This window comes from Protopterus annectens, chromosome 4.part0, assembly GCF_019279795.1.
Source record: "Protopterus annectens isolate FY-2018-M chromosome 4.part0, PAN1.0, whole genome shotgun sequence".
In the NCBI taxonomy this organism is placed as follows: Eukaryota; Metazoa; Chordata; order Ceratodontiformes; family Protopteridae; genus Protopterus; species Protopterus annectens.
In genome coordinates, this window is record NC_056733.1 from 1,494,046,039 (window position 1) to 1,494,070,672 (window position 24,634).

The window sequence follows — 24,634 nt, forward strand, 5'->3', positions numbered from 1 at the left end:
AGCAATTTTACCCTAAAAGCAAACTAGTAAACCACATAATATGCAATCAAACAACAGTATTGATATGTCTCTTGGGGATAGAGTACAACAAAAATGAGTGAGTGAATTTCATCTTAACCAAAACCATCAGAAGTGTAGATGACTGCATATTGACATTTACTCATTTAGACAAGTTTGTGGATTAAATCAGTGCACAACATGCTCATTACAGGGACTGAAGATGGGTACATTCTTCCTAAATTGTAGCTCTTCCATAAATACGTACATGATACTAAGTGACCATGCTGCAGCAGGAGACTAGAGGTTAAAAAGAAAACAGAGTGCCATACGCATAGACCTTCATTGTATGGATAACTGCCAGAGAACAAGAGACACTTAAAAGTGTCCAATGTTCCATATCCGATGGTACGTTTTGTGTTACAGAATGCATAACTCAGAAACAATTCCCAAATCTACAGTATTGTTCCAAAGACAGGTACTTGTTATATAGTATGTTTCAATGAGAAAATATATTGCTGTGCCTTCTTGCTTCCTAACTGCTGCCCCTTTCTCTTAAATGCAGCTAATCTTGGTATGCCAGTCAACAGATACTAATCTAAATAACTAAACATTTTTATGTCAGGTTCAATCCAGTTTCATCTCATTTATGAATCAGCTGCATGCAAGTAATCCTAAGCTGTTCCCATAGTTCATTGTATCTCTGTCAGGAGAAGCACTATGGGTTTCTCCTCAAGCCGAAGTTTCATTAACCCAAAAGTTGATTACAATAGTAGCAAGGGTATAAGAAGTAAGTCTGCTCACACAGGAGATGTGCAAGGCTAAGCAGCTGAAAAACATAGACTAACAAAATAGAATTTAGATGGCTTAGTTGTTAATCGGCAATATGACATCAGCTCAGTTTCCATACTACAAAACAACTAATAAAACTACACTCGGCTATCGCTGCTCCTTCGGAATGTTCAGGAGTGAATTTCTTAAAAACTACTGATGCAAATACTGTCTTCTTGTAATACAGTACTGGAGCTCAGACAATGACCCAGATTTAGTTAACTGCCAGGTCTTAGGGGAACTAGCAGGGACTGGAATTAAGCAGCCATTATCAGCTAACTCATCACAAGGGAAGGGACAGGATGTATGTTTTGGTGCTGCTTGCCTCACTAGGACATTCTGTGGTGGAAACCAGTATGGGACATAACAGAAACATTAACTCTCTGAGAGAAGCATGGCTTCCAGTAATGGCAAGCTTCTTGCATGGATAAGCAATGTCCCCACACTGCATTCACTACACCTTAAAGCAGCTTCCAAGATATGTAATACAAGGAAAAAATATCCATCTAGGATGGCAGCTCACTATCACTAAAAATACCACCTACACCACTTGTGGCTATAACCTGCTGAGGTATTACATAGAAAAGGTCATGGGGGCAGTGGAAACAGATGAATGGGGGGGCTGGACTGAACCAAAAAAACAAACTACTGGTACAAATGCTCTGAAAGCAGATAAGTGAGTATTTCAAAGGAAACAAAGCCACCACGTGTGCTGCTTTGGGTCTCCTTAAAAGTTTCACAGTAGCTAATACAGTCATTTTTTTTTCATTTTGCCCAAGCATGCATCTTGCAGAATTAAAAAAAAATACTAAGCTATCAGTAATTGCTTTTCTTTGACTACACTGGCTTCATAAGCCTGGAGACTGAGACAATACCGAGTGGCATGGTTAGCATCTCACTACTTGAGTACAATATTTAAGGATTTGAGAAAGGTAAAGCTGCAGTCTGGTTTTGCTGGAAGATATCAAACTACTCTGCTCTGACTGACTTACAATTGTTTTACTGGTAGTGCACAGTTTTTTTGAGTCTATGTTTACTCACCGAATGGTATAATCATCGAACTGTATTACATTGTAAATGCCATTCACCAAAACCTCCTCATGTGGGGGGATGTGCCCCCCACACCCTCCGCTAATTACATATACCAACTCTGAGACTGCACTACAGTGGGGAAAGGGCAAAATTCCTTATCCCTACACTAGTCAGAACGGCTCAATGAACATCATGTCCAACGACATACGCCATTTGATGATTTTACCATTCAATGGGTAAACATAAACCCCTTTTTTTAATGGGAAGGAAAATTACTAAGACTTTACTGAAAGTCCCTAACAAATCATGCTATACCTCAGAGGAAAAAAAATCCACTCACTTCAGGAAGGTCAACAACTGACATTACCACTTTGTAACCTCTCCAAAGGAAAAATATTACCACTGTGATATTTCCATAAAAAGGCAAGAGATATCAGATCTCCTATAACCTGTTGCACCAGATAACATACTGAAATCTTCAAACTACAAAAAAAGAGCATGAAGTCTTTCTATGTTAGCTACCACATAATACTTATTTCTCTAAAGGGAGCTGTCTTTAATGAACTGGCATCTCCTGTTACACTTCCTCCTGTACTTCTGAAATGGATTTCCAGTTGTATTTCATTTGCATCTGAAAAGAACATGACAACACCATTTTACCATTCCTACATATAACTATTTTAAAAGTTACAGATAATCACATATTAATACATACGACCATAATAATTACAATCTGCCAACAGATGAAGTGTACAGCAAACTTTCAGTGTAAATTATGCAAATGAAAACCTCTCACCTATACTAAACTGAGTTACCTATAAATTGTTTATCAGATTTGTATCAAATTTAAATAAGTGAATTTTATTAAGTAGATAAATATACTATGTAAAATATTGAGTAGTCCGACTGAAAATGGACAGAAAACGAAAGAACCATGTGACTGCAGTGACTGAGTTCAGTGTGATTATTCAGTTATGTACTCATGAATGGCAGCTATGCCCACCATGCTACAAGGTTTGACCAAACTGCTTCATCTATGAGTAAATCCCAATATCTTGAATAGGCAGCTGCAATAATAAACCTGACTTTACTGAATATGTGTTCTTTAGTTTTCTGTCTGCTGAAACTTTTATTTCTTTCCTTTTAAAAAAGTGTAAATACAGCACAAGATCAGAAAAAAATACAGCAAGAGACAGCCCTGCTTCATATAGATCTGAACGCATAACTATATTAACCCCGAAGAGCAGGTTGCAAGGATAAACAAACTGTTTCTCCAATTTAAACGCTACATCTAAATCTCTTTCTGCAGCTTTTAAAATAAAACATTACCTTACAAACTTGTATCTTCCTGTCCTACATGGAGCAATACAGATTCATTATTAAACCATCTTGCCATGGTCAATAAAAAAATGCAGGATGTGTTACGCCTGCTGCTAAGAGAGACTGAATATTGAGGTATATAAAACGGAGCCTAAAGTAATTAAAGAACAGCCTCATCCAAACCATTACAAGGCATCACCACAAGACCAAAAAAGAAGCAGTTCAGGATACTGTGACAGAATTACAGCACATAATATAAAGGCCTGTTCAAATGACTTGTGAAGTCACTTGTATTTTTTTTCATGGTGTGTGTGTGTGTGTGTGTGTGTGTGTGTGTGTGTGTGTGTGTGTGTGTGTGTGTGTGAGCGTGTATACCAATCACAAGAAGGTGACACTACACTACAGGTTTCACATCCAGTGTTTCTAGGGGCCTGGCCATTGACTATCAAAAAAGAATTTCATCATTTTTAAAAGCTAAATGACTTCTTCCTGAGGTCATTGTTAATAAAAGCCACCTCAGTAGGAGTTTTAAGTGTATCCACTCTGCAGTATAAAAAAAATGAAGAGTATTTTTTTTTTTACCAGAATCCAGACTGGAAGATATGTTCACATTAGGTTGCTGCTGCTGTGCAAGGGGTCCGCACGGCATTCATCATCTGTCTTACACAGCATCACAATTCTCTTCTGAATCAAGCACTGTTTATCCTTTAGGTGTTTCATGCCTCATTTACTCTATTTCAAACTAAGCTAATTCTTTTGATCAGGACAGGAGAAGAAAGGAAGTAATATCTGATGTCTTTTGTTTATTTAACTACACTATGCTCAGGTCTGCTCTGAGCTAAAACAGAATGGCATTAAATATACTGATCCAAAGGATATTGCCAATATCCTGGCAGATCGATTCAGTGCCAACTTCACCCCCCTCTCACCCCCTAAATGGCCCATCTCAATACCGGAGGATTGCCAAATTCCAGTAATAACGGCCACACAGGTACAAAACGCACACTCTAAAGGGAAGAATACAGCATCCATGGGACCAGATGACATCCCGGGCTGTGTACTACATGAACTACAATATGAACTGGCACCTCACCTAAGTGTCATGTTTAATCATAGCCTCACCTCAGGTTTCGTGCCCACTGAGTGGTGCAGAGCTACAGTTATCCCAATCCACAAGGGGGGATCCACCTTGGATCCCGGAAACTACCGTCCCATCAGTCTGACAAGCCTTATCTGCAAGGCCATGGAGCGTATTATCATGGAACTTATAAACAAAGACATTGGCAACCTTCAAACACTGGACCCCACCCAGTTTGGGTTTGTGAAGGGCCGATCTTGTCTCCTGAACCTGATTGACTTCTTTGAATCAGTCTACAGAGCCATGGACAAGGGTAAGGTGGTCCACACAGCCTAGCTAGACCTTGCCAAGGCCTTTGACACCATCCCTCACTCTGGAATCATAGATAAACTTACTAAGTTGGGCATTAATCCCTATGTCACCCAATGGGTTGCTAAATGGCTTACTGATAGAACCCACACTGTAAAAGTAGCCAACTCCAAATCCAGCTCCAGACAAGTGACAAGTGGAGTACCTCAGGGTTCAGTCCTGGGGCCGCTCTTGTTTGGCATCTACTTCTCTGAAGTACAGGTCAACACTAAGGGACTCTGGCTAACAAAGTTTGCAGAGGACTGCAAACTGGGAGCCATTATTGAATCCCCAAATGATGTGGATACTCTCCAAAAGGGCCTTACAGAAACAGATGCTTGGTGCCAGAGCCATGGGCTCAAGCTCAATGCCAAGAAATGTATTGTTATCCCCTTTGGGAAAAAACATGTATCCATGAATTACCATATAGGTGGCAGTACACTAAACACAGAAAGTGTGATAAGAGACTTAGGGACACAGGTGGACAGTGGTCTCAACTTCGATAACGACATCGCCACAACAGTCAGGAAATCCTTCTATGTGGCACACCTCATCACGAAGGGCTTTTCATCCAGAAAGAAGGAGGTCATTGTCCCACTGTACTCATCCCTCATTAGACCCATTATAGAATACAACGCCCCATTTGGTATGTACCTCTCAAGACATCTGCAACAACTGGAAAGGCCTCAGAAATACCTCACTAAAAGAATCACAGACCTAAAGCAGATGCCCTACGCTGACCGCCTTAAAAAACTCCAGCTATACTCTGTCGCATATCGTCTACTCAGAGGCGATCTCTGCTTAACATACAAGGCCATGTCAAACCCAGAGCTGTTGGACATGCTACACTTAAAGAAATCCCAATCCCTCAGAGCTACACGCCCAGGGATCTAAACCTTGTCATCACAATAAACAAAACATGCTGGAGGGATAGGTTCCTGACCCAGAGACTCCCCAGACTCTGGAATAGATTGCCCATACATGTCAAGCAGAGTGCCTCTTTGGACCTCTTCAAGAGGAACCTTGACAATTGGATGGGAGAAAGGAAATTCACCCCAGGGATCACGTCAGTCGCCCTGCTAGACAGGGGTCCAGGAAAGTAAATAATGTGGGAAGAAATAGCCAGGGAATTGTTATGGCTAGGCTTGTATAGGCCCTAGGGCTGATAGCCTAGTACCAACCTATGAACCTATGAACCTATGAACCTATGAACCTATGGATACTAGGCAGGTGCAATAAATGCCACCTGCCTATCTTAAGAGCAACTTGAGAGTATACAAAATGCTGCATGATTACAGAATATCATAAAACTGATACTGCAATTCAAGCAGTTGACAATTCAGTTTAATACAACAAATGGTGCATACAAAAAAAAAAAGAAAGGAATGCGAGTAACATTCTGGAGGTAGGTCAAGGCATAAACATATATCAGAATATATTAGATGCAGAAAGTATGGAACTAAGAAACCTGTGAAATCAGAAGAAAGTGCTGGCAGAGGACTAGGAAACTACTTGGAACAACAGGAATTCAGCAATGTAAACTCCAGGCTACACTATATTACAGAGGTCAGAAGGGGGCTCAGCCAGACTGAACACAAGTATGGCTGTTATTTCATAATGCAGAAATAAAACTAGAGACACATATGAGATAGTGCTTTTCAACAGTTGGTTCAGTAAGTAAGAGAGATGGGGCTGCTCAATGCAGCTTCTACAAAGCAGCAGCAGGCTCTACTCTATCAGTATGTGGCAATGTAAGCATTTTTCCAAGCAGTACAAACAACACTAGCTAAGCTAGGCTTTACACAGCAAAAGACAAAGAGCCCCCACATTCCAGAATGAATAGTTACATATATCTACTGTAATTCTAAGTACTCATTCACAAGGGGGTCACAGACACAGAAATCTGTATCAGGCAATAAAAATCTGAAATGTACCTAGGAAAAATATCTCTGCTGTTTACATAGACTGCACTGCAAAAATGCAATGGATTTGCACCAGTTCAGTGAATGAAGCTGCATTCTTGCAAACTTAGTCAGTGTATCATCCATTCAGGTTTAGCCTAAGTCAGAGAGGCACCTACACAAAATCAGGGTGCACATACCAGATGTCAATTTGGTACCTGCAAAAGTAAACTGATGCCCACAACAGAAAAAGGTGCCATATTGATGTTTATTTTTTACCAGGAAGACTGAATAATGATGGAAGATTAGAAAATCCAGCAGTTGGAGATGCAGAACTGAGAAGTGGATGTTATTCATATATTTTGGAGTTACCTGCAGAATGTGATGGATTAAGTATGGCAAAATATCTTTTTTGGGAAAATGATACTGAGAGGGTGAAAAAATGTCTGAAAGGAATGCAAGAGGGGAAAGATGAATGTTGGGTAGAACAGATGATGATAAGAATGGCAAGTATCACCACAGAGAAACGGAAGGGAGAGAAAAGAGAGGAAAAGGTGCAAAGATAAAGAACATAACAATAGTTAGATGAGTACAAGCTCAAGAAACTTAACAGAATGCAGATCTGTCTACATAACTTTAGATATTTTAAAGAAAAAGGATGTGGACAACCTGGCTATCATACTGGTGGATGAAGTTTGATTTCTCAAGTGTCTATTGCCAGTGACTCAACACACTGAGGATCAGAGCACCTCCATTGAAAATCACTGTCAACAAGATGTGCCAGCAGTGATGCCTTTTTGTGGGTAATTTCTCCCTTCTTGGAGTTGGTGCAACTGTGGAGTTGATATATATATGTTAGTGGGTGTGCAGGACTTGCCCTAAGGTGTGCAGGTGGGGCTTGACCACCCCCCTGTAAAAAAAACACTTAAGAGGTTCATAGGTTCATAGGTTCATATGTATATACTAAGTTAATGACCATCAGGGCCTTTACAGGCCTAGCGATGCAACTTACCACAACTTTGTCCCTATGTATCATGGGCATTTATTAGGAGAGATACATAAGTTAGGAAGTTTCTAAAGGTTATGTAGGGGGGGGGGGGTATGTTAGGTTGGGATACTTACTATCTGCCTCTCTCTATCAGAGACACAGCGGCCAGACCCGAGGTGAATTTTTGATTTCCCATCCACTGGTTAAGGTTACACTTAAATAGAGTTAAGGATGGACTCTGCTTCACATGGATGGGGAGCCTGTTACTGAGCATGGGGATCCTCTGAGACACATACCTGTCTCTCCAACATGTCATATTTAATTCACAAGCAAAATTTAAATCTTTGGCTCTAGTAGTTCGGATGCGCAAAAGGCCTATCAGAGCTGGATATGAGGATGCTTTGTCTGCCAGGCATAGATCACCTCTCAGTAATCTATAGGACACCAATTATAGAGCTAGGGCTGTAAAGTGATCTGTATAGGACAAAGTGTTTATAATCCTGGACTCTCCTGGTAATAAACCTTTGCAGATGTTCCAACTGTTGCATATGTCAGGTCAGGTACATGCTGAAGGCAACAACATACTCAATGATCGGTCTGATAAGGGCCGAATGAAATGGCACTATGACATTCCTGGACATAGATGCCATGTCCTTACTTATAAGTTGGTCAACGTCAAATTATTTTTTTTTACTATCTTGACCACATGTTGGTCAAAGGCCAGATTACTGTCTACATATGTTCCCAGATCCCTGACTACCTGGTCAACTCTTTGGGGTGTCTTATCGATGATGTAATTAGACTGGGTGGCTCATTTCCCAAAAGATACTATAATGCATTTCTTGGGACCCAGTTTTAATCTGTAACTTTGGCACCTGTCATTTTTTTTTTGTGTTAGACCCTCTTATAAGATGTTTGTACTGTGGGAAGAATCTATGATAGCTCCTAATTTGCAGTCATCTGTGATCTTGATCAGCCAAAGGCCCTTGATATTAGTCTTCACCTCCAAGAAATAAATGCCAAATAGGAAAAGTCTCAGCATGGAGTCATGAGGTACATTGCTGGTGACCAGTCTCTTAGTGGAGGTGGTCTCACCAATCCTGACTTCATGGGTCCTGTCTGTGAGCCACCTTGATATCCAGAAAGTTATGTAGGTGTTTATGCCAGTTCGGTGAGTTTAACTATACACGAGTGAGATATTGTATCAAAAGTCTTAGCCACATCCACTTAGGTTGCATGTACTGTTTTCCCCTCATCCAATACCTTGCTGGCCTTCTCAAAGAAGTCCACCAGGTTTAGAAGGCATGACCTTCCCTTGACAAAGGCAAACTGGGTTGGGTTCACTTTCTGAAGGTTGCTTATGTCTTTATCATTTCCATGATAATTCATTCTGTGGCTATGCATATTAGACTAGTCAAACCAATGGGTCTGTAGTTTCCAGAGTCGGTTGATGGCTCATCCTTGTGAAGTGAGATAACAGTTGCAGTCCTCCATTCTCATGACACAAAGCCAGTTCTGAGGTTATAGTTGAAAAGTAACTGAAGCAGTCCTGATAAGTCATGTTTCAAGTTATTCAGAAGGCATTACAGATATTGTTGCGGCCCAGTGAAGCTGTGTTTTTGACTTTAGTAAGATCCGCCAGGACCTGCTCCCTGCTAATAGTTGAGGGGGGCTATACTTGTAGGTATTTCCTAATGGGAGGTGAGGGGAATGGGGGTGAAGTTTGAGCTGAATTTGTCAGCCAGAAGATTCACTATGCCACTCTGCTCAGTGAAAGTGGCACCACTGACCACCAGTTTGGCACACTGTTGTGTGCTGCCTTTGAGTTACAGACATAGCAGTTGAAGGCCTTATGATTGTGTTTAGCCTGTGGTGCTATACTAACCTTGTAATTGGTCTTGTTGGACTTAATCAGTCCTGTTAGTTTCCTTTTTAGTTTGATTAGAGAGCTCCTATCATTATGGGAGTAGCTATTCCTGATTTTAGCCATGACTTTTTTCCTTTTGTCATCTACCCTATTAGGGTTAGAATTCCACCAGTGTGGTTTGTGTTTAGAGTTTTTTTGGGCTTATTACTAGTAGGTACAGCAGCCTCTATACAACCATTTACATGGATGTAAAAGGTCTCTTTAAACAATTCCACATAGGTTGCTGTGTACTCGGGGAAAGGAGGGGTAATGAATTTTGACAAACTATTGCTTAATAACATATAGTTTACTTTGGAATAGTTTCTACCACTTACAGGGTTTGCTGGGGTTATGGAGTAGATTTTTATTTTGAAGGAGGCAAGTTTTGTGGTCTGAACTTACCAGTAAGAATGTGACACTGAGGGATATGCAGTGCTCTCCCATATTGGTGGGTACCAGGTCCTGTATGTTTGAACCTCTGGTGGTGTGAGCACTACCTGATCAAGGATATTTGTGTTAACAAGGTCCAGAAATCGCTGTGCCTGCGAGTCTGAGGTAGTATATGTTTCCCAGTCTATAGAGGGATAGTTAAACTTTTCCATGAATAGGGTTTTTGGTTTAATGGTAAGTGTCTCCAGTAGGTCTAGGCTATGGGATTCTTGGGATATAGAGGGTGACCTACAGCTTGCTAGGATATGGTACAGGACTTTGTGGTGATTTACACATGGATCAATTCCAGGGCATTGCCCTGTTTAATCAGTCTAGAAGTACTCTTGTAGCTAATGTAGACTGACAGTCCTCCACCTTTTATCCTTGTCTGAGCAGTTGATGATCGAAATGTGTGGAAGGCACTAAAGCCTTGTACTGCCAGAACACGTTCTGCAAATTTAATGTTTTGGTAATGGTACAGATGTCAATATTCTCCAGAGTGAGGAGCTGTTATAGAGTATGAGTTTCTTGTTTAGGCATTGAGCAGTAACATTTTTAGGTTTCTCTGGGTTGCATTTACTATGACAGTAGGTTTGTCAAAAGAATAGATAGAAAGGAAAAAAAAACGTGTTAACATTTTTCTATTTACATATACTGTATATTATATGTGTTCTTTTTATAACTATCATCAATTCAACATTGCATAAATTGTTCAATTCCTGCATTCTCTTAAACCTTGACCTTCCTGAACATTATTCTGCATGTATTTTTCTCACACGTTCCATTTATTTCTATGCAGTTTGCTCCTTCTCTTTTCCAAAGATCTTGCTTTCATTTTTTTATCTGTTTTATAATATTCAATATTTCAGATGCAATCGGTTTAGCCTCTGATTTCCATTTTTCAGAAATTGCTTTTTTGGCAGTCAGTAGAATATAACTTAAGAAGGCCTTATTATGTCGAGGCAATTCAGATCCTGCCTCTCAGCCCAAAAGAATCATTTCCTTAGTTGAACTAATTTGCTCATCTAGTATTTCTGACAGACTACTCTGTACGGAATTTTTAAAACCTGTCAACTCATTACCCTTCCAGAACATATATACCCAGTTACCTCTTTCTTCCCCATCACACCTCCAACATTTGCTATCTACCTTTGGAAAAATTCTTTTACAGCCTGCTTGGGGTATAAAAATACCTATGCAAACACTTCCAAGCAAAAATCCTAAACCTTCTGGACTTTGTTGCATACTTGGCAGCCATACAAATGTCCTCCCATTGTTTCCTTCTAAATTGTTTTTCCAGTCTTTATACCCAACCTTTTTAACCTCTTCTGAGTGATTCTTATAGATAATATGCAATATTTTATATCCCCTACTATTACCTCTTTTTAACAACAGCCTCTGTTCAAGATTCACTTTACCAAGGCAGGTAGGATTCCCCTATCCCCTTCACTTTGTCTATACTCTGATACCTGTCCCTGGTACAGAAGACAGTCTCTAGCCTGCAGTCCAAATGTCTTCTTGGCCTCATCCACTATATTACCTTTCCATCTCTAGTTATTTGCTCCCAATACCATGGTCCCCTTGCCAGGTTTCTCCAGCAAATTTCAGTCCCTTCTTGCTTATTTTCTGTACTTGCATTTGGCCCCCTTGGCAAAATCTCCTTTCTCCAGTCTCATGTTGGATTAGTTCTTTGAGTACTTTCTACTACTTTATGATATAATATTATGTATGATTGTTATTATTCTCTTTTAGAATCTGCATACAAAATCCTACTCTCATCTTATTTGGTGAACTCCCCCCGCTTCATCATCATTCTGTATTCTGTCTCCTACAGGCTGTTGAGGGGAGATGTATGCCTCTCATACAGGGCATTGTCAGACCACACTTTGCATATCATCAAAACAAACAGCACTAGAATCACTCATTCTAAAGACTTAAACCTTGCTTGTGATATACATAGGATCTGCTGAAGAGACAGGTATGTATACCAGAGACTACCCAATCTCTGGAACAGGCTCCACATCCGTGTGAAGCAGAGTTCCTCCCTAACCCAATTCAAGTGTAACTTGGACAACTGGATGGGGAACAGGAAATTCATCCCTGGATTGGCACCTATGTCTCTAATGGACACAGGCAATCTGTAAATGGTTCATCTCCCAAGCCCCTGCATGTATATGTATCATATCCCAAGTCCCTGCTTACACTTACCAAGGGTACCAGAACTTTTCAGAGATTTGGGATGCATGGCTGGGCTTAAAAAGGCCCTTGTGGTCATTAGCCTAGTAAACACTTATGAAACTAAATTTAATCATCATCCTTTTCCACCTTAAATTAAAACCTTCTGCTTCTGTTACGTATATCAGCCTTAACATTGTAGCTCTAAAATATACCTTTAAATCAGGTAATAGTAAACCACCTTGTTCTTTTGGAAGGATCAACTTATTCCACTTAACTCTTGCCCTCTTCTTCCTACAGATAAATTCCTTCAACTCTTTATTAATTATTTTCCACAACGTCTCCTCTGATTGATACAAATATGCATGAACTGTATATAAAATTCAAGGGACTAAAACATTTTCATTGTTTGTACTGTAGTATCTACGTCTATAAACAAGAGCTTTCAGCTTCTCAGTTTTTATTACCTTTTCTTTAGTTTATTCATACATATCCTTAGTTGCCATAGCAGAAGTCTTTTTAATCCATACTCCTAAATACTTCATATTATCCTGTTCCCATAAACATGGGTATTGCTGAACCAAATCATGTATGGGTATATAATTTGTGTCTGTAGCATTTTTTCTATCTTCATAAGTTTTATATCCTGAAAAGACTTGAAACTGTTTCAAAATAGTCCACAACAGTTTGATGTCCTTTTCTGGATTTATCAGATGAAAAATAATATCATCTGTAAATAAACTCAACTTTTCTTGATTGCTATACCAATTATTTCCTTGAATTTCTATGTTGCTTCTTTTCTTTTATAATCTAAAGCAAATAATACAGGGGAAAGATGACACTTTTGCCTGGTTCCACCGTTCAAACACAGCATATCAATGAGGAACCCTCCCACTTTAGATATTGTCTTCGATCCTTCATATATCCTCCTAATTAACCTTATTATTGCATCAGGGAAAGCAAATGCTTCCACTGCTGTACTCATACAATCCCAGCTTATTCTATTTAATACTTTCTCTGCATCAAGACCTGCCAACAACAGCGGTATTTACTTATATTCTGCTTTATACTAGATCATCATTTTATTAATGTTGTCAAATGTTTGCACCTCCTCCACAAAACTACAGTGATATATATCTATCAGTTTTGGCAACACTTTTGCCATTCTTTTAGCCAGTATAGCCCTAAACTCTTTATAATCATGATTTAAAATTGAAATGGGTCTATATGAAGCTGGGTCTGACCAGTCTTTACCATGTTTAGGTAATACAGCCACTACAGTTTTCTTCCAAGATGTTGGTGCTGCCCTTCCTTTTAAAATACTGGTAAACAAAATCTTTAGCTTCATTAATTTTGTATCCTGAAAATATCTGATACTGTTTCAAAATGTTCCCCAACACTGAAATATCCTTTTCTGGTTTTATAAGGTATAAAAAATATCATCTGCAAATACAGCCAGCTTTTCTTGACTACCATGCCAACTATATGCTTGAATTTCTGAGTCCCTTATTTTCGTTGCCAGTGGTTCTAAATATAATGAAAATAACAAAAGGGAAAGAGGACAACCCTTCCGGTTCCCCTGCCCAAGCAGAAATTATCAGGGAGGACCCCACCCACTTTAATTTTCATCTACGATCCCTCATATATCCTCCTAATCAACCTTATAATTTTTTCAGGAAATGCAAATGCTCCCATTACCCTGCTCATAAAGTCAAAGCTTACTCTGTCAAATGATTTCTCTGCAAAATGACCCATCAGCAACAGTGGTAGTTTCTTACATTCTGCGTCCCTTTGGAACATCAATGTTCTGTTAATGTTGTTAAATGTTTGCCTCTCCTCCACAAAACCACACTGATCCATATCTATCAATTATGGCATAATTTTTGCCATTCTTTTAACCATTGTAGACATGAACACTTTATAATTATGGTTTAATATTGAAATGGGCCTGTATGAAGCTGGATCTGATGGATCTTTACCCTCTTTAGGTATTTCCGCTACCACCACTTTCTTCCAGGATGTTGGTACTACTCCTCTTCTTAAATAAATGTTAAGCAAAACCTTCCAGATCTTTATCTGTTTCTTCCCTCTTAGCTTCCAAACTTCCACAGGAATACCATCTATTCCTGGTGACTTTCCTGTGGATTGGTTGTACATCACCATTTTAATCTCATCTCCTCCTATCCTGTTAGTAATTCAGCCTCATCTACCTCTAACTGTAGCATATTTTATTCTTCCATAAACATTTCCATTTGTACCTTTTCTTGCTTTCCATATTTTTCTACTTTATACAGACTTTCATAGAATTTCCGAAATATTTGACCTCTACACTATCTCTTGTTACCTTACTACCTTCCTTGTTACAGGCTCCCTAAGTTTGGCAACAGCCTTTTCTACTTTCTGTTGCTTTTGTTGTTGTACTAAAAGTTTTTGTGCTCTAGAATTATTAACAGCAATCTTTCTAAACTCATGCATATTGTCAAGGTAATCCCTTATTTTCTGTTTATCTTTATGCAATTGCTCAACTTCTTTTTCTGTGAGATGCGCCCTATTCTGCAATACTTTAACATTTATCAGTCCCTCTAAATATTTTTTCTTCTTCTTAACCATATCCCAGTTTCTTTTATGTCCATCCTATTTTTAAACTCCACTTTAATTTTATCCCACTCCCTAGCGATATTTTCAGAAAAAAAACTTGACTAATGGTTCCTGAATAATTTCTACTACCCATTCCTTAAATTCCTCTCTTTTTAACAGATCGGTAAGAAAGTAGCAGTACCTCATTTTTATTTCATTACCCTGTGTTTTTATTTTAGTTATTACTGGCACATGATCTGAAATTGTTAGTGGGAGCATATCAAGACCTTCAATTAAATGCACAATTTCCTGTGAAATGTAAATTCTGTCTAGCCTAGCCCAGTTTTTGTATCTTTGGAAATATGTAAATTCACTCCGAACTTTTAGTACTGAATTCACATCTTCCATGCCAAATATTTTTATAAATTTTTTTAAGTCTACCTTCCTTTGTTACACTTTCCCTTCTGGGGCCCCCAGACACATCCCTACTTGCTGCAAATCAAATTCCAATCCCCACCTATAAGTAAAGGTCCCTGCTGAAAGCTGATTATTTCTCTCAAAAATTTCTTAAGCTTCATTATAGCAGTTTTAGGTGGAATATAAATACATGCCAATGTAATCCTCCTCCTCCCTTGCCAGTAGCACATATCTACAATTATTATCTTTTTTTATACTCTTCTATTACTATTGGATCCACGGCTATACGTCTTGAGAGATTTGCCAAGCTTTCAACCCTAAGACATTACCTAGTCGGCTTTCTTCCCTAGCTATTTACTTGGAAAACCAATTACTTAAACTGTTGGCTAAAGCCACTAGAGAAAGATCTTCCCAGCCTTAGGGTCAACCTTCTGTGATGTTAAAGTGCACATTATCAGAAAAGGGTTAATTGAATGCAGAGTATGCTACTTTTAAAAATGTCATACATAATTATTTTGAAATCATTTGCATGAACGAAAGCATCAATTCATTTAGGAAAACGTGATGTTTTGAAGTCTGCTCTTGTATGTATGATTGCACACGCATCCCTATCACTTGATTGCGCATTCAAAAACTGGAAAAGCTTTTGAATGGAGATTGCAGTACAGTGATGATTGGGAAATTTACCCTTTTCCTCTCTGTACTGCAACCTCGGAGTTGATATATATAATATTCTCCCTACAAAAACGTAAAAAAACCTAGATTTTTTTTTTTTTTACGGAAAAAAGTGAATGTCGACTGTCGCATTTTATGTTTGACATTTTTATGTTTTAGAACATTAAAACAAGGCAAATAAACTCGATTTTTTTTTCAAAAATATATTCTGTGATTCGGGAGCATGACAGTAAACCTTTTGGCTGTACAGCCTCCACTGGATGTCTCTGTTGAGGTGAGTGAAAGCTCGGAGGATCCTTTTCGGATTCCTCTGCTGCAACTGCTTCGAAGGATGCCAGCAAGGATCTGACTTCACACATGTCCATCGGAGAAGTTCACCTTGGATGTACAGGGGGAGACATGGCTGATAATTACTGAAGGACCTAGGGGTGTTCCTCAGATATTAGTGAGGGAATAGTCAGGGGCCAGAGCCTCCTAAGTTGTTTAAGGCTGACGTCCCTTTCAAAAAGAATCAAAAAACGAAACACTTTTCTCCTTCTCCTAAAGCTCCTCAGACTGAATAGCACTTGAGGCCTGTTTAATAAATTTATGGCTCTAAAGCCTTCACAAAGGGCTTCTTTTCCTGCTTCTCCTTGATCTTTTACCCCTCTTAACAGGCCTAGGGAGCAGGATTCCTCTGATGATGATGCAGATTCTGACAAAGAGCCCCTCACTTACTCTTTTCAGATTCCTTCTCCCTAGATTATGGTTCTAAGGAAAAAAACTCTATCAGTCCTGACTCTCCCTTTGAGGAGATTTCTTTTGCTGACACTATTCCCAGAATGATGGATTTTTTCAAATGGGACTGTGCTCAGGTGTCTGATGTTCAGAAGAGGTACTCCTAGGCCCTCTGCTGTTCCTCCTGTTCTTGCTGCTTTGCTGGCTGCATTTTCCACTGCTTCTTGGGCTCCTAATTCCCAGCTCCCTGCTCCTAAAAATCTGACGTTTTATAAAGTGCCTGATATCTTCAAGTTTCTTTAGAAGTGCCCTTTGGCTGACTCTTCTGTGGTATCAGTTGCCTCTGATAAGCCCTCCAAATTGTTGCCTTCTACTATGTTGCTTCCCTCTGATAAGGACAGCAAAACCATGGAGAGACTAAGTAAGAATGTGTATACTTCTGCTTCCCTGGCTTTTAGAGCTGTGAACAATCAGGCACATATGACCAAATATGTTTTGGCTCGTCTGTCAGGTCTGTCAGGCTATTTCAGAACTTCCTGATTCTGAGGGGAAGGCCTCTGCTCTTTCCTTGCTAGGGATGTCCTCCCTAGTTGCTTGCTATTCCATTAAATGCAGACAGGACATAAACCTTGCCTGTTAGATAAACAGGCCCTTCTGGAGAGATAGGTATGTATCCCACAGACTACCTCGTCTATGGAACAAGCTTCCCATCCATGTGAAACAGAGTTCCTCCCTAAACAAATTCAAGTGCAACTTGGACAACTGGATGATAAACCGGAAATTCATCCCTGGTTTGGCACCTATGTCTCTAATGGATGCAAGTAACCTGTAAATGGTTAATCTCCCAGGCCCTTGCATACACTTATCAAGGGTATCAGAACTTGTCAGAGATTTGGGATGCATAGCTAGGCTTAAAAAGGGTCTTGTGGTCGTTAGCCTAGTAAACACCTATGAAACTATGATGCAGCTGATGCTTCCTCTAGGGCTGCTACTTTTGGTTCTGTTTAAGGAGATATTCCTGGCTCAGACTTCAAGCTTTGCCTGATGATATCATGGTTAAACTGATGGATGCTCCTCTGGATAATAAGCATTTGTTTTGTGCTGCTGCTGCAGAGTTGTTTAAGTCCCTGCAAGAAAAAAGGCCTTACAAGAACTGACACATTTTTTGTTTCACTCTCAAATTTTAAAGGAATTACCTTAACAAGCTTGCCTTTGTTTGTAGACAGTCTCACCCTCCCCCAAAGGTAAAAAAGGTGGTAGAAGGCTCCTCTTGCTAAGGCTACCCAAACTCCTTCTACTCAGAAGCCTCCATTTCCTGACAAATCAGGTGCTGTCTGATTATCTTGTTCTTCTCAGTCACATTCCTGTTTCTCTGAGTCTTTCCCTGTCCCTTGCTGTTTGGTTAAAGATCACCCAAGACTCCTGCTTTCTTTCCATAATTCACCAGGGTTATTACATGGTTTGAAAATCTCTTCTCCCATTTTTAGGCATTCCTCAGCCTCCTTATGAACAACTGCCCTTTTTTCATAGGTAGGTTCATAGGTAGGTACTATGCTATTGGCCCTAGGGCCTATATAAGCCTAGCCAAAAATGTACCCTGGCTTTCACCACCCAAGATAATTATTTCCCTGTGCCCATGTCAAGCAGAGCCACAGAAGTGATCCCTGGGGTGAATTTCCTATTTCCCATCCAATCATTAAAATTTTTCTTGAAGAGTGCTAATGAGGAGCTCTGTTTGACATAGATAGGTAGTCTGTTCCAGAGTATGGGAAGTCTTTGGGACACAAATCTATCCCTCCAGCATGTTCTGTTTATTTTGGTGACAAGGTTTAGGTCTCTAGAGCGTGTAGCTCAGAGGGATTGGGATTTCATTAAGTGGAGCATGTCCAACAGCTCTGAGTTTGACATAGCTTTGTATGTTAGGTAGAGATCGCCTCTGAGTAGGCGATATGCGACGGAGTAGAGCTGGAGTTTTTTGAGACGGTCTGCATAGGGCATCTGTTTGAGGCCAGTAATCCTCTTTGTGAGGTATTTCTGTGGCCTTTCTAGTTGTTGTAGATGTCTTGTGAGATACATACCAAAAGGGGCGTTGTACTCTATAATGGGTCTAATGAGTGATGAGTACAGGGGAACAATGACCTCTTTTTTCTGGATGAGAAACCTTTTGTGATGAGGTGAGCCAAGTAGAAGGATTTCCTGACCATTGTGGCAATGTGATTATCAAAGGAGAGACTATTGTCCACCTGTGTCCCAAGGTCTCTTATCACACTTTCAGCGTTAAGTAGACTACCAGCTATGTGGTAGTTCATGGGTACAGAGTTTTTACCAAAGGGGATGACAATACACTTTTTGGCATTGAGCTTCAGGCCATGGCTTTGACACCAGGCATCTGTCTCAGTGAGGCCCTTTTGTAGTGTGTCCACATCGTTAGGAATTTCGATTATGGCTGCTAGTTTGCAGTCATCTGCAAACATTGTTAGCCAAAGACCTTCCTGTGTTAGCCTGTACTTCAGAGAAGTAGATACCAAACAGGAGAGGACCCAGGACTGAACCCTGTGGTACTCCTCTTGTCACTAGTCTGAAGTCGGATTTGGAGTCTGCTACTTTCACAGTGTGGGTTCTATCTGTGAGCCAGTTGGCAACCCATCTTGTGACATAGGGATTTATACCTAGTTTAGTGAGCTTATCTATAATTCCAGAGTGGGGGATGGTGTTGAAAGCCTTGGCGAGATCTAGATAAGCTGTGTAAACCACCTTACCCTCATCTATGGTTTGGTGACTGCTTCAAAGAAGTCAATCAGGTTTAGGAGACATGATCTGCCTTTTACAAATCCGAATTGGGTAGGGTCCAGAGTTTGGAGATTACCAATGTCTTTGTTTATGAGTTCCATGATGATACATTCCATGGCCTTGCAGACCAAGCTCGTCAGGATAATGGGGCGGTAGTTCCCGGGGTCTGTCTTGGCTTCCACTTTGTGGAGAGGGATAAACATTGCGCTGCGCCATTCATTGGGCACAAAGCCTGAGGTGAGGCTATGATTGAACATGGTACTTAGGTAGGGTGCCAGTTCATTCTGTAGTTCGTGTAGAACGCAGCCTGGGATATTGTCAGGTCCCATGGATGCTGTGTTCTTGGCTTTGGAGAGTGTGTTTTTTACCTGTGCAGCCGTGATTACAGGAACTTTGCATTCTTCCAATATACAGATGGGCCCTCTAGGGGGTGAGAGGGGGGTAAAGTTAGCACTGAGCCTATCTTCCAGGATGTTGGCAATATCAGTTGGTTCTGTATATTTAGTGCCATTGTGCTGTAACTCAGAGCAGATCTGAGTATTGCCATTGAGATTCTTGACACAGCTATAGAATGCTTTGTGGTTGTCTTTAGAGTCAGTGGCAATTTTATTTTCGTAACTAGCTCTGGAGGATTTTATGAGGGATCTCAGCTTCTTACTGAGGTTGACCAGGGAGTTCCTCCAGTCATGGGATTTTACTCTTTTTTGCAACAGTTTCTTTCTTCTGTTGCAGAGTTTGTTTATGGCAGAGGACCACCAGATTGGCTTTCTTTTTTTTGGAGGATAGCATCTTGGTTCTATTAGGGATAGCATGATCCATGCACTCGTGTAAGTGCTTATAAAGTGCATTTGTGTAGGATTCGGCAGTCGTACCTCTATTGTCCATCTGTAAGGGTGTCGTGAAGTTTGCCACTTCTGTCTTAAGAAGTGTGAAGTTGGCTTTGGAAAAGTTTTTTTTACTGTGGTTTCCCTAATTGGGGGTGGGGGGTGGGATGTGGATGTCTAGGGTGATTAGCTTGTGGTCAGATCTGACCAACGAGGAATTAACCTCTGGTGTGGAACACTGGTTGCCCATGTTGGTAATGACCAGGTCTAGGATATTGCTGCCCCTGGTAGGGTTTGAATAAGTTGATCCAAGGCACTGGAATTTATGAATTCCAGAAAACATTGAGCAAAAGAGTTGGTATATGAGTAGTTTTCCCAGTTAATGGTGGGGTAGCTGAAATCACCCATTATTAGGGTGTTGGGTTGTACCCTAATACTTTCCAGTGTATCAAGAAATGAAGAGTGGGAATCCTGGGGCATGGTGGGGGGTTTGTAGCAAGCTACAATTTGGATGGCGGTCTTGCCCAGAGTTAGTTGCACTTGGATAATCTTGGATGGATTATGCTGTGCAACTAGCCTGGAGGTGTGGATATCCTTAATGAATATGGACACGCCTCCACCTTTAGTGCTTTGTTCCGGGCTAGGTGGCCGAAAGGTGTGGTATGAATTGTAGCCTGGTAATGCAGGGGTGCTCTCTGGAGCTCTGAACCAGGTCTCTGTCACTGCACAGATGTCAATGTTCTCCATTTTAAGGAGTGCCTCAAGTGAGTGCATTTTGAGGTTTAGACTTCTAGCATTAAATAGCATTACCCTCAGATTTTTCTTGCTTGTACCTGTTACGGTGGTGAATTTGTCATTTGAACCTTGCCTAAAAAAGGCACTATAGGGGTGGCAAGAGCCTTAGCCAGTATCCGGAATCCCAAGGGCGACAGGTGCAGGCCATCTCTGGCAAAGCATCGTGGTCTGTCGATCATGTCATCCCAGGCAGACAAATACTGGATCCCCTTAGAATGACATCAGAAGCTTAGCCAATTGTTGAAGTCAATCATTTTGTCCTTGTACTGTGGTATCATTCTGGGTGATGGCAGGATGCTACTCAGGGCTAGGGTCACACCTGCCTGGGCTACAAGATCGGAGAGCTCCTCCATGTCTCTTTTCATGTAGTCCAGGGAGGTAAGTCTCAGGTCATTCACACCAACATGGACAATGACAGTGTCATAGTTGTACTTGTTGTGGAGTGACCTGATTGCATGCATTATGTGGCGGATCCTGACACCTGACAGGCAGCTGACAGTAACTTTCTCCTTGTTTAGCCTGGTGAGTGGAACATCACTGTGCCTGACTATAGAGTCACCTATGACTAGAGTGTTGGGTACGTTGTTATGCCTTATGGCCTGTGGTTGAGTGGCACACTGAGTTTGTAGGCTATGTGTCATTTGGGTTGTGTTGGGGGGGTGGAGTTTGCTTGCGTTTCTGCTTTGGAGGTCCCTGATGCTTGAGCAGGTTTTTATTGAGAGCCTCCGCGAATGTAGGTGTGCGTTTTGTGTTTCTATGTGTGTGTTTTGGTGGTGTATGTTTTGAGGGACTATGTGATGAGTGTGGTGTGGTGCAAGTGTTTACCTTCTCCTCTTGACTGTCTAGTCCAGTCTTGGGTGAAGAGAGCTTTGCTTCCAGTTTGGCTATATAAGTGCATCTCTCACAGGTTGTAGTGTTGGGTGGTAGCAGGAGAGGGTTGTCTGTGTACATGAGGCAATTGCTGCATTGCCCCAAGATGCCCAGATTCATCAGGTAGACAGGAGAAATCACCGGGAGGTGACCCTTAGACATGCCTGGATAGGTGCTTATTTACTAAGTACTAAAAACTGCTTTCCTCTAGACAAGTGAGGAAAGTTGAGTGCTGTTGTAATTTGCAGCTTTCCAGAAGTGCTTTAGGGCCTGTTTGTTCAAGGAACAATTCAAGAAGTTCCAACTCCTCAGAGGGGAAGGGTTTTTACTCCAGAATATTCTTGGTCCCCAGGAAAGAAGCCATTTAGAGACCTATTCTGTGTTTTTCCTCAGCTAAACACCATTTTGAGGGTCCCCTCCTTCTGGATGCTATCCCTTCAAATCTTGCTTCCTCTGCTATTTCCTCAGGCTTTTCTAGTTTCCCCTGGATCTCAAAGATGCTAATCTACACATTCCTATTAATCCCCTTTTCAGAAAGTTTTTATATTTCTCTGTTGCTTACTGGCATTTTCAGTTCTCTGCTTTGCCCTTTGGCCTCTCTACTGCCCAAGGGTTTTCACCAAATGTCTTGCTCCTGTGACTGCTTTCTACAACTTGAAAGGGATACAGGTCTTTACTTAACTGGACGACCTGCTCATTCAGGCCTCCTCTCCAAAGATTTTACTTCTACATTTACACTTTGCTATTTCTCTCCTGCATAGCCTGGAGTTTAATGTACATTTACAAAAATCATTCCTGTTCCAATGCTGGCATCCATGCCCCCTCACACAGCTTTAACTCTCATTGCTTTCTTTCACTGCCCTCTTCCTCTGGCATCCATTACAACCAGGGAGTTTCTGAAGGCTCTGGGTTACATAGCTTCTGCTATTCCTGTACGTTCTCTGGCCAAGCCCCACATGAGAAAGCCTCAGTGTTTTCTAAAGTAATTTTTGCTTCAACATTCTCATCCTTCAGATCTTCTACTCCCTCTTCTTCCATGCCTCAAGCTGGAACTTGTGGATTCATCAGTTGTCCCTCAACCTAGGGCTTTCTTTTCAACCTCCTATCCCCTCTTCACAGATGCCTCAGATGTGGGCTTGGGGGAGTCGTTTGGTCCTCTGAAAGTGCAGGGCCTTTGGTTTCTTCAATAAAAAAAAGACTACATTAATGTCAAACAGATAAGAGCCCTTCTTCTGGCTCTTCAGGCTTTTCATTCTCCTTTCCTTCCAAGGCCCCTGAAGATTCTCACAGACAATGCCACAATGATGTGTTATATCAGCAAGCAAGGGGGCAAGGTCTTATCTCCTGTGCAGATTAGCCCTTCAGGTTTTGGATCTAGCTATCAGTATCAGGTGACCCCTCAGACAATGTACATTCCCTTGGATCAGAACATAGTGACAGATTCTGTGAGCAGGTGCATAACACAGTCCCATGAGTAGATACTTCAAAGGGATGTGTTTCTGGGGGTCTACTTCATTTGCCCTAACTTCCGATTGACCAACACCCATTTGCCCGACACCAAATGACTGAAATTTCATTTGACCGACAAGTATTATTGGCAAGTAAATGGGATATACCCTCTTCCCCACTGTAGTGCAACCCTGGAGTTAGAATACATAGTTAGGGGGGTTGCGGGGGGCTGTGCTCCCCACAATGGGGGGTGTGGGGGGTGAAGCCCCCCACTTAATTTCATATTATATTGTTTAGTTTTGCTTTAATATTGCTTAGTAAATTAAAAGTAAGTGGGGGGCTTCACCCCGCACACCACCCATTGTGGGGGGCTGTGCCCCTCACACCCCCCCAACTATATATTCTAACTCCAATAAAAGCATTACAAGCTTTGTCTTCACTTTTTAGAATGATTCTAAAAAGACGGACAAGTCCTAAATACATTCTTATTGCTACTGAATTAATTGTATGACTAGTTTCAAGTACCACTGGATATCTTTGTAGTAATGACACACCTTGCCCTTTGAGGTCATTGTTTATGTTACAGTTACATAAGTGTGCATGAGCATTTGTGTACATGCGTGTGTGCGTTCTTCCTTGCATTACAGTTGTCTGTGTACTATGTGAGTGTGAATATGTATATGCACATGCTTATAAAAGCATATCTGTGGGTGTATTAAGGAGGTGGGAATCCCCCTCATCTGGTGTTATAGTGGAAAACTGAACAGAGGATGGATCTCACATTCTAAATCTCATATTTACTCTCTGCCAGGACATGGCTAGCAAGTAAGGTAAGGAAAAATTGTTAAATTTTATATCGTAAGAAAACTAAAATACTCTTAACTTGATTCTGTCCCTTTAACAGACACGTAACAATCAAAAGAATATGTACGAATAATGGTAATCTAAGGTCTTATCTCTGCACTTTTAGTTTTATCCCTGACTAAAATCCACCTGTACACTAAGGTGACATGAGCAAGAAGTGCATGTGATTCAAGTTAAAGCACAAATGATTACAGATATCTCAAACAGTTCCTTATGCAGGCACAATGAGGCAACAAAAAAGTATCTGTAATGAAAGATGTACTCTGTGTTTCAGAGTCAAGGGTTGTGGCCATATAAATTACCTACCACAAGGCTCAGTGTATGCAGTCATCTGAACTGTGATTCACAGACATGTTTATCCGTAATAAAGAAGACCTCATTATTAGCTAATCTGCATATCCCTGAATCACCCCTAATTACTGCCAGTGCTAAACAGCACTTTTCAGCGATAATTACATCTCAGCAGCATAAATCATTTCATGTAAGCATTTCTAAAACACAGCACATAGCCAATTAGCATTATCCATTCCTCTAGAATACCTCAATGTAATATAGCAGGTTGCCAGGATGCCTCAGTGCTGTGATTCTTCATATCTTGTAAAATCAAATGCAATTAGTCTTTTTCCAAAATCAGAAAGGGTTACCCTGAGA

The 24,634-nt window shown here is 40.7% G+C and overlaps 2 protein-coding genes across 3 annotated transcripts in view; one reads left to right on the forward strand and one right to left on the reverse strand.

Moving 5' to 3' along the window:
- The window catches only part of CYFIP2 (cytoplasmic FMR1 interacting protein 2), a 2,832,302-nt gene that overhangs the window by 676,611 nt on the left and 2,131,057 nt on the right, over window positions 1–24,634 (reverse strand). The window lies entirely within an intron of this gene.
- FNDC9 (fibronectin type III domain containing 9) overlaps window positions 1–24,634 on the forward strand; it is a 37,889-nt gene that overhangs the window by 866 nt on the left and 12,389 nt on the right. The gene's annotated exons all lie outside the window — the stretch shown is intronic.